We start from the raw sequence: 9,793 nt of genomic DNA, 5'->3' as shown, positions 1-9,793 counted from the left end.
TCAAAGTAACTCATCCATAGTCATCATGCCCAAGATGCCGTTAAAAAAAGCTTACGAAGGGTTCATTATTAATGTCCAGGATTCCTTAGCTCAAAAACTCGACTGAGCAGCTTACGAACAAACTAAGGTTTAAGGAAATCATGTGGAATTCAAGATCCTCTTAAAATTCCTCATTGTACATACATGCTTTGCCATCTTTCGCATGTTGCGAATTAATCCACATTATATATACAATTCAAATTAGCATTTCGCTGTTGAAATATATTTACGATGTGTTCCGCTGTGCTTCAATGGTCAACTGTACTGCAGACGAGAATTGCGTTGGGCAGCCATATACAGCACGCTATAATTATAGTCCCCCAGCCGGTGCAAAGCACAGGTCGAGGGTACTAATTCCGCCCGGATATTTTAATTACGTCCGGGAATGCAAATGTGAAATGAAAGTTGTCCGCCATTATGTCATGGACGTTGCGTGTTTTTGTAAGTTATGCGCATGCGTGAGTTTAAGACGAGTTAAAACTGGTAACTAGCAAACGTTTACAAATGTGCGATTGACTAAATTAAAATTTGGGTTCACGTCAGCATAACTGATATTTTGAATTATGAACTTTTTTTTAAATAATATTTTTCTTTTGGATGGTCTTAGGGATATACGAAAAGTTGAGTCGTAAAATTGATTAAAATATAATGTAAAAGATGCCTTCGGACAGAAAAACTTTCATTCAAATGGATGGTAAAAAATCTACGATTTTAAAGCATTTTTGGAGTGTTTTTGAACAGGTAAATGGGTAGATTTTGTATTTTAAAGCATGCAAGTATTTTATAAGTTTAATATGTGGATTTATCAACAAATGTATGACACCTCTTGGAATTTATTCCTCAATTTCGTTGGAATGATTTTTGATTTGGAAAGTATTTATTTTTTAAGGTTAATCTGTTTAAAAAGTAATTGAAATTTCGCTAAAAATTTGTAGTATTTAAAATTATTCGTATCAATTATGATTAGGCACGGAGTGCCTGCGAGGGTACTAATTCCGAACGAAGATAAGAAATTACACCCGGAGCTTGCGAAAACATGTAAGTCATGTAAGTTTTTAAGTTATGCGCATGCGCGAGCGATGACTGGTGATCAACAAATGTTTCGATTAGCTAAGACAGAAAGTTTGTATTTCATCAATACAGCATGTATTTCAATGAATGAATCAGCAATTTAACTGCCATTTCGTAAAAGCGTTTCATAATTCATAATCATAAACTTTGTGCAAAATAAAACGAAAAGAAACAAGATATATGACGCATGAAAGATAGCAAAAAAGAAGAAAGATACAGTCATGACAAAGCCGTGTAAGAAAAATCATTCATAATCTGCAAGCTTATAAGTGTTTTCAAAAGGTACGTGTTTACTATGTTTATTTCGTATTTGTTTCGCCGTAAGGATGAGCGATATTTGTGTCATTTTCAGCTTTGTATACCGTTTATTTTTTTACACCCATTTGCAAAAACGTTGGCCGCAGATAGATAGATAGATAGATAGATTGATACTCGAAGTCTAATTTGAATTGCATATGATTACATTTGCATGGGATTTCAATCATATTACACAACTTATGCAATTCTATAATTAGATTTCGAGTATCTATCTACATATCTATCTGCGGACAACGTTTTTGTTAACGGGTGTGTATATATATATATATATATATATATATATATATATATATATATATATATATATATTATATATATATATATATATAGATAAAGTATAATCTTGTTGTTCGAAAAGACAAAAGAGTGCTCAATACTAGAAGATGTTATAGTAGAGCGAATTAAGTAGATGAAATTAAGTCTTAAAATGAATTTATTTAGCTATCGCTACTCTGAGTTTCACGATTATCTCGATCTTCAGGCGATTAAATTCAGTTCGTTGGATTGCGTGATTAACGGTCGGCTCACGCGCACTGTTAATGTTTGCGCGTGCGTTTGAAATTTCCAGCATAAAATTTATCGCGATGGCGGCATTTAGCATATAGTTCTGATCTTTTGTTTAAAAGTATATGCTCATCAGCTTTCATTAGGCAAAGTTTTTCTTCAATGCAGAGATTACAACGCTTTCCACCAGGTTTGTGAGGATAAGCATGACGCAGAATTGACCACTTCAACTCGAACTCCGTATTGTCTCTTTTCAATCCCCAGATATACTTTGAGAGCTCCGTCTCCTTTTTATACTTCTCGTTGTTAATCGACTTCTTGTGGTTACGAAATCTTTCTTTGAACGAATTTGCAGTCATTCAGTTTTTTTCACAATATTCGTCCAGCTGTCCGCCCTCTCCACCATCCACGAAACGTAAGCGTCAAAGAAACGTCGTCTGGTTTAACCCCCCATTTAGCAAATCAGTGAAAACAAACATCGCTCGGATATTCCTACAACTTATCGATAAACACTTCCCCTCTACAACTCCTTTGCACAAATTATTCAACCGAAATACAGTAAAAGTTAGCTATAGTTGCATGCCCAACGTTAAAAGTATAATATCTCGCCATAACAAGCAAGTTTTATCCAAACCCATAGTCGCTCCAACTCAAGATAATTGCAACTGTAGAAATCCGAAAGAATGCCCTTTAAATAAGAACTGCTTAACTAAAAGCATTGTGTATAAGGCAAGGGTGGCATCAGTCGACGGGCAAATTAAGGAATATATTGGAATGACTGCAAATTCGTTCAAAGAAAGATTTCGTAACCACAAGAAGTCGATTAACAACGAGAAGTATAAAAAGGAGACGGAGCTCTCAAAGTATATCTGGGGATTGAAAAGAGACAATACGGAGTTCGAGTTGAAGTGGTCAATTCTGCGTCATGCTTATCCTCACAAACCTGGTGGAAAGCGTTGTAATCTCTGCATTGAAGAAAAACTTTGCCTAATGAAAGCTGATGAGCATATACTTTTAAACAAAAGATCACAACTATATGCTAAATGCCGCCATCGCGATAAATTTTATGCTGGAAATTTCAAACGCACGCGCAAACATTAACAGTGCGCGTGAGCCGACCGTTAATCACGCAATCTAACGAACTGAATTTAATCGCCTGAAGATCGAGATAATCGTGAAACTCAGAGTAGCGATAGCTAAATAAATTCATTTTAAGACTTAACTTCATCTACTATATATATATATATATATATATATATATATATATATATATATATATATATATATATATATATAATTTATACACCAGTTATATATATAATTTATACACCAGTTTGCAAAAACGTTGGCCGCAGATAGATATATAGATAGATACCCGAAATCTAATTAGAATGACATATGTTGTGTAATATGATTGAAATCCCATGCAAATGTATTCATATGCAATTCTAATTAGACTTCGAGTATCTATCTATCTATCTATCTATCTGCGGCCAACGTTTTTGCAAATGGGTGATTATATATATATATATATATTATATATATATATATATATATATATATATATTATAATATATATATATTTATATTATAATATATATATATATATATAATATATATATATATATATATATATATTTGTCAATGAAAGTTCTCCGGATTTAAAATTGTTTTTTATTGAGCTTTCGCGACTCGGTACGAGTCTTCTTCACAATATCTAAATTATTTACATGTGTCTAGCTTTATATATTGAAGTTTCGCGCTGTTCTTTTAGACTCTGTATACGTTGAGAGCGTCTGATTGGTTGTTTTGAAGTTGATCTGTTATTAGTGGTAGTGGAGGGTCATGGTTGACTGCATTTCGTTGTCAGGGATGGTCGCTGTGGAATGATTAGATTGTTGTGTATCAGATGCGGGTGGATTTAAGTTATTATTAGTTATATTAATATGATTATTGATAGAGTCCTCACGTTTTGTCTTAAGTTGCAGATAGACTGCAGGAATGTCGGTATGTCTGTTAATAGTATTGTCGTCTGTACTAAACGAAGCTTCTTTGAATTCACGTGCGTGTTTTGTTTGTGCTCAATGGCATTTCTTGTCTCGGTAACACAAAGAAACGACGTAATATATCGGCATTTTTACACTAACTTTCCCAATGAAAACGATTTCCTCACGCTTTTTTCTCAATTCAGTCTCAAATTCTCAATGCAAGTAGATTTTAGATAAGTGTCTCAGCGTTTGCTCTCAAATGTATGGCATTGACTCTGATTGAGTTTGTTATCTTTTTCGCGATTGCATTCAAATATTTTGCTGGCCGTGTAACGGTTTGCATTCAGGGACTGACGTATAAACCGCGTGGGAAGACTAGGGGTTAGGCTTCATTTTTACGCGCTTAAAGTATGGAAGTTATCATTCAAGATTTATATCGGCTCTTTTGTTGGTTCAAATCCTGCAAGGTGTTTAATTTAAATTCATAGCTACGTGCAGGCGATTGTTCCTTTCGTGACTTGACCAATACAAACAAAACGAGCACAGCATCAATTATGACATTAAAATTTAAAGAACTATAAACATTAGACAATGCAATATTTTTCGGATGAAAATAACTTTTCTCTGTCGGAGAGATAATCACTGAGATCAAGATATCAGCCATTGATTCATATAGTTTCAGTTAAAAAAATCATTAATTCATATTATTTTTTTAATGCAACTTGTAACCACCCATTCACGTTATTTCTTTAGCCATGCAGCTGGAGTCGAATTTGCATGTTCATAATTTATTTGCGATGTTTGCACCGATTATCGAGAATCACTTCAATAAATATTCTTTATCGAATAAATACTCTTTATTTAGCATCGAATACACTTTCCCACTTATATTTCGATGCGTTGAAAGTTCCATGCATGCAGGCTATAATAAGTCAGCCATCTTTATATCCTTATATATGTGTATATCGTTATCTGTTTTAATTCTCATTAAACAAAACATGTGACGAAACAAACTTCTTTTATTTTCCTTTGTCGTTTGATTTACATGTGACGAAACAAGCTTCTTTTATTTTCCTTTATTGTTTGATTTTCTTTTTGGCTCAAGTACTACCTTTCATTTTGGAAAACTATATAGTCTGTGAATAATTATTTTTTACTGAGTAAGAATCTTCTTTCCTTAATTTCCTATCTTAGGTCTTTCTAATCGATTGCTTTTACTTTTATATTTCCTGAGTATTAATTATATGATGCTACAAATACCGTCAAGAATTACTTGTAACTTAAATCCTTCTAAGATCAAAAGTAAAAAATCGAAAACCGTCAATTAAACTGTCAACTGCATAGTTGCATGTAAAATGATTTAGTTAAATGCATGTAACAGCTGCAGCGTTTGACGCCTTGAATGCACTGAAGCATATTATATCTTTGCTATATTTTAAAAGATCGTGAATCATTTTAGTTTCTTGGATTCTAACTGAATCTAAGTTTAAAAGTCAGCCCACTAAGCTATGGAGAACGTCACGTGTGGGAGAAGGTGTAAATTGCGTATGTAACATATTCGGGTAGTAGTGCGATTTGTAAAATGTATCATTATAGTGCGATTAGTAAAATTTCATTTTTCGCAACGTTCCCGTTTAGAACTCTGTAATCGTATGTTTCTGCCTTCGTTCACCGGAAAAATCTTTAACTTTACGCATGTAATTTACCTAAAGAAGATGCATTTACCAATCACATTCATGTGACTGTCCTGTTATGCTATGATTCATGAATCAGTAAAACCAGCCCCAAGAAAAACTGAATGATTAAGTATTTTACATCATGTATTTTTCGTTCAAGAAAATATTGCACTAAACATTTAAGGCTAAACCAATGAAAGAGATTGAAAGCTTGAAATATTTACATATTTTACATGGTTTGCCGTCTTTCGCAGGTTGTCGGTGGTCAATGAAGTGTAAGTTTCTGCGATAGACAAAGGATTTATGCATCAATGGCCACCGACAATAGACATCGCCGATGAACTACGACATATGAAAACCAGGCATGGGCCTATAAGTCGTTCAGTGCATTTTAATAATAGGGTAAACACAATCGCTAGGAACAGAAATCATCCCTGGACATCTTGAACAAGATGCCGTTAAATAACGCTTATCTTTATAGGTGGTTTCTTATCAAAATCTAGCATTCCTTAGCTCAAAGATTCGACTAAAAAGCCTAGGAATAAACTTTGAGAAAGTTCAGGAAGTATCAAGCAAGAAAAGGATATAATATTTATGAGGCAAAATCTTTGGGAAAATTGCAAAATATTTAAGCCCCTACCTTCATTTGTGCGCCTAAAATTCCTCAATGTGCATGGTTTGCCATGTTTTGCGGGTTGTGCGTTCACCGTTTGTAAAATTACTACAAACAGTGCGTTCAAAATTAACATTTTGTCGCAGAAATATAGGTGAATGCGAAGTGTTAACGTTACGCCTGTGTTGAGTCCACTGTCTGCAGTCAATAGCGCCAGGCATCTATAACAGTGCTTTAATTGCATAGCAGGTGCATGCTTTTTGTCATGCAATAACTGCAGTTAATTTGTTATGATATTTTTCTAAAACGCGATCTGAAACCACCAACTGAAGCTTAAGACAAAGGAAAAGCACACATGCTGAGATTTGAATATTTAAAAGTCTGCAAAAAATTGATATAATCGTAGTTTAGTGGATCGGGAACTACCTGATCGAGTTCCGATTTTGTTTTAATTTCGCTCAAGTGCTTCAAGATTATGATTTGATAATCAAAAAATTAGTCGTCCACATTTTTGAGAGAAGCTTTACATTAGCATTAATTGAATTTACAACAATAGAGAAGGCAATGTCTTTCTAATTAATCGTTCGCTTTTACTGCTATTTTTGCTTAAGTTAATGATACATGTATTATTTGCTACGAACACCAAGGTAAACAGCCAAAAATGCCAAAAGAAAAACCGAAAAGCTTCAGCTAAATGCATACGACAGCTGCAGCGAAGAATAGACACATGTTTGCTATTTTTGTAAAAGATCGTGAATCATTCAGTTGATCAAAGTATAAAAATCCACTGAATTATCAGTTTCTTTAATACTTCGGAAAATTTTTTTTTGTCATAAAAAAAATAAAATGCATGCATGCATGCAAATATTCTGATTTGTTCCTCTTTTCGATCGGGCCATCAAAGCACGGAAATCATTAAAAGATTGTTTTAGAATTTTTTTATTTTCATGGGGTCATCATGACGAATCTAGAAAATTTCGGCCCCTCGTGATGAATAAGTTGGCAATTTATACTAATGAATCGGACAATTTTTTTTGAAATCGTTCGCATGCTCCCCTGCTGTCGATTTAGTTTTGAATTCATTCAGTTACGTGGGAAGTGGTTTTTTCGTGACTTGACGAATACAAACAAAACGTGCACAGCACTAATTTCGTCGTTAATATTTAAAGACATGTAAACGTTAGAAGATAATTTCCCATCACGGGCGAAAAAAATAAGATGGTTGGAATCTTCTGTTCTGTTAATTTCAATTAATAGAGTTGACACAAGTCGTCGTTTACTTTTTACCGACGGAAAAATAATCACTGAGATGAAAACATCAGTAGTTCATACTATTTTTTTGAAAAAATCTTTAATTCATATTTTTGAATGCAACTTGTAAATACCCATTGCTACGTTAATGCTTTAATCAGATGCAGACGAACGAGTTTATAGCATCACATAATTATTTCCGACTAAAGATGAAGAATCACTTCACTAAATATTCCGCGTTAGCTACCTTAGCTTCCTTGCTGAGGATAAGTTCAATAATTTTAACGCTATAGTTTGGCATGGAAATATATTTCACTGATAAATTTATAATGAGGGGGCTCACTACTCTTATCAAGAGCCAGTCATGTTGTAAAATCCCACATAAAATGTCCGCGTATCATATTTTCCAACTTAAAATGTCCGCGTATAGATATTTTAAACTCTCAAAGCACATGCAGTCATGCACTCTTGATATACAGCGGGTATAAAGAAAGAGAATTGAATGTCTGGCGATAGTATTGGCCCATGCTTGCGTAAACAATTTTATACATAGCAATTGGTTATTTAAAAGTTATTTGGTTTCATCCAACAAAGGATTAGTCATATTTGATTTGATTCACTTGTGTTTACGCACTTAGAGGTTCTGCAGGGTGTCTCAAAAAAACGATAACCTTTCAAAAAACGCATAACAATATGTAATTGTTAAAGTTTGAATGCCTATAGCACTCTGTTGGGACCCACAGGTGTGTAAATGTTTGCTTTTCTCTAGCAACACAAAGCATTTAGCATTTTACTGAGTTGCATTAAATCCCTACGGGCTAAAATTCGTGCACACGGCATTCATATTTTAACAATGAGTGATTTCAATAGTTTTCGGTTTTTTTGAGACACCCTGTATACAGGGTTAGTAAGAAAAAACAGACACTTTTGAAATTCAATTAGCCGCGAACTTCTGGCTGGAATTTGACAATTCTCATTGTGTACAATCAACAAGACGTGGTTAATTAATGCGAAAGTGTTTAAACCAATTGAACAAATTCCACGTTCTTTTTCAATTCCGAGCTTAGAATGCATTTTAACTCCCAAAAGTATACACAGCAAAAAATCATTTTCTTATTTCAAGAAAAAAAACTCATTTTAAGAAAATTTTCTTAAAATGAGTTCAAATTTTCTTGGGAGAATAATAAGAAAATTTTCTTACTTTTTTTCTTAAGAAATTTTTTCTTAAGAAAATTTTCTTGGAATAAGAAAAGTTGCACACAAATAATTTCTCAGTTTAAGAAAATTTTCTTGAAATTAGTCCAAAATTTCTTATAGAATGTTCATAATGAGAAAAAATTTTCTTAAGAAATTTGTCTTAAGAAATATTTCCAAGAAAATATTTTTTTATAATAAGAAAAGTTAATTCTCAAGAAACCCTAGAAACTCTGACATGATATTTTGTTATAAGTAAGAATGTAATGTAAATTTACTAAAATATTCATGAGTCATAATATAGAATACACAGCAGACATTAATACATGAGAATTATAGGCCCTACATGATTATATAGAAATACAGAGAAATGCATGATTATATATAATGATGCACCCCGGCTTTGAAGGTTATGTATTTGTCCAGTGTTTATTTGACATGTTTTCAAATATCAATTATTGCAGTACAAATCAATTATTGCAAAAGGATTTTTGTGGTCCTTAAAATCAGACGAGACATCATCCGATAAATTTGAGAGTAAATAATTTAAAAATTGGTGTGAAGTAAATCCTAAGTTCACACTTAACTTAAAATAAAACTTTGCAATCATGTTAGGAATTGAGTACATCAAACAAAAAATACTGGTAAATAATAATTTAGCTACTCTGGGGAATTTTAAGCTATTCTTTAGCTATTCCCTGCTATACCGGCATCTTTAAGAAAACTACTTTAAGACCATAATTTATCAAATACACCCATCCTTAAACCCATTTTACACTGCTTTTCTACCTCCGTATTATAGTTTAAATTCCAATCAATTCACCATGAAAATACTTGTAATTAATTCAAACAATATATAGATAGAGACCTTATCCAATGAAATCAAATGGTGTTAAATCCAAAAATTGTCCCTAACAAAATATGGATGGATAAATGTATCTTTTAATGATATAGGCAGACTCTGATGCACAATTTATACCCTTTGGAACAGTCTCAACCCTACTGTGGAGAAGCACTGTTACATTAATCCCTCTGGATTTAGTAATTAGTATCAATCTGAAAATACAACTCAACTCCTATCCTTCATTTCAAACAAAGACATTAGAAACACTGCCATATGCTGCTCCTTAGTTATATAT

The sequence above is a fragment of the Dendronephthya gigantea genome, unplaced genomic scaffold, assembly GCF_004324835.1.
Source record: "Dendronephthya gigantea isolate DGI-Jeju-01 unplaced genomic scaffold, DenGig_1.0 000143F, whole genome shotgun sequence".
Lineage (NCBI taxonomy): Eukaryota > Metazoa > Cnidaria > Anthozoa > Malacalcyonacea > Nephtheidae > Dendronephthya > Dendronephthya gigantea.
The sequence above is the reverse complement of the archived record's forward strand: the minus strand, read 5'-3'. Positions refer to the sequence as shown.